Genomic DNA, 1,869 nt, shown 5'->3' with positions numbered 1-1,869 from the left:
AATTGGGCACTATTCTCTGAAGGCGCACTGAGGAGTGGGGCCCTGAGCTCTCTGCTCCTATGGGCCAGAGACTGGGAGGCCGCCATTTTCATTTCCGTCCTCCGGAACTCTACGGAAAGTGTTCAGGGAACAAAAGCTCCGGAAAGCGATGCCGAGCGGATTACTCAGCCCGACCCCTGGTAAGGACGGTGCAATTCCGCCTGGGGCAAAGACACTTGTGAATCACTACAACAGGCCCCTCCCCCAGAAGAGCAACAAAAAATCCAGCCAGGACCAAGTTCACCTACCAAGGAGTGCAGGTTCAATACCAAGGAGAGCAGCGGAATTCCAGAGGAGGAGAAAACAAAGCACTGAACTCATGGCTTTCTCCCCATGATTCATTAGTCTTGCAGTTAATTTAATTTTTTTTTCAATTCTTTTTTCTTCTGCTGCTAATTTTTTTTAAACTCTTACCCTTTTCTTTTCTAATGTTTTTAAACTAGTTTATCTACCATATATATTTTTTTTCTTTCTTATATTTTTTCTTTATTCGTTTTCTTTTTTTAATTGTTTCTTTTTTTTTTTCTGAACCTCTTTTTGTCCCCTTTCTCCCCCCCACGATTTGGTGTCTCTTCTGATTTGGTTAAAGCGTATTTTCCTGGGGTCTTTGCCAACCTCTTAGTATTTTACTTGCTCCTTCATATACTCTTATCTGGACAAAATGACAAGGCAGAAAAATTCACCACAAAAAAAAAAAAGAAGAACAAGAGGCAGTACTGAAGGCTAGGGACCTAATCAATACAGACATTGGTAATATGTCAGCTATAGAGTTCAGAATGATGATTCTCAAGGTTCTAGCCGGGCTCGAAAAAGGCATGGAAGATATTAGAGAAACCCTCTTGGGAGATATAAAAGCCCTTTCTGGAGAAATAAAAGAACTAAAATCTAACCAAGTTGAAATAAAAAAAGCTATTAATGAGGTGCAATAAAAAATGGAGGTGCTAGGAAGAAGGGGCCGGCCTTCGAGTGACAGCGACGCAAGATGGCAGCCACCACGGGCTTGGGAGTAAAGGTCCCTCGCAATTTTCGACTGTTGGAAGAACTGGAAGAAGGCCAGAAAGGAGTAGGAGATGGCACAGTTAGCTGGGGTCTAGAAGATGACGAAGACATGACACTTACAAGATGGACAGGGATGATAATTGGGCCTCCAAGAACAATTTATGAAAACCGAATATACAGCCTTAAAATAGAATGTGGACCTAAATAGCCAGAAGCACCCCCCTTTGTAAGATTTGTAACAAAAATGAATATGAATGGAGTTAATAGTTCTAATGGAGTGGTGGACCCAAGAGCCATATCATATCAGTGCTAGCAAAATGGCAGAATTCATATAGCAACAAAGTTGTCCTGCAAGAGCTCCGGCGCCTAATGATGTCTAAAGAAAACATGAAACTCCCTCAGCCGCTGAAGGACAGTGTTACAGCAATTAATCAAAAAGAGAAACCACAGGCCCGCCCCCCTCCCCCATTCGATTTAAGCAGTCATTTTCCACAGTAGTACATTTTCTAGATACGTCTTGTAGACCTCAAAGTACTGGAAAGGAAGCTCCCATTCAAAGGCAATTTATCTTAAGATACTGTAAACGATACTAATTTTTTGTCCATTTGAAATATATAAGTTGTGCTATAACAACAAAAAAAAATGGAGGTGCTCACTGCTAGGATAACTGAGGCAGAAGAAAGAATTTGCAATACAGAAGACCAAATGACAGAGAATAAAGAAGCTGAGCAAAAGCGGGACAAACAGCTATTGGACCACGAGGGGAGAATTCGAGAGATAAGTGACACCATGAGATGAAACAACATTAGAATAATTGGGATTCCAGAAGAA

The 1,869-nt window shown here is 41.5% G+C and overlaps 1 pseudogene; it reads left to right on the top strand.

Annotated features, from left to right (window-relative positions):
* The first annotated feature begins 998 nt into the window (after positions 1-998).
* LOC116576275 lies at positions 999-1,668 on the top strand (annotated as a pseudogene).
* Positions 1,669-1,869: the final 201 nt, after the last annotated feature.

Source organism: Mustela erminea, chromosome 1, assembly GCF_009829155.1.
Source record: "Mustela erminea isolate mMusErm1 chromosome 1, mMusErm1.Pri, whole genome shotgun sequence".
In the NCBI taxonomy this organism is placed as follows: Eukaryota; Metazoa; Chordata; class Mammalia; order Carnivora; family Mustelidae; genus Mustela; species Mustela erminea.
This window is presented reverse-complemented; position numbering and strand designations above follow the sequence as displayed.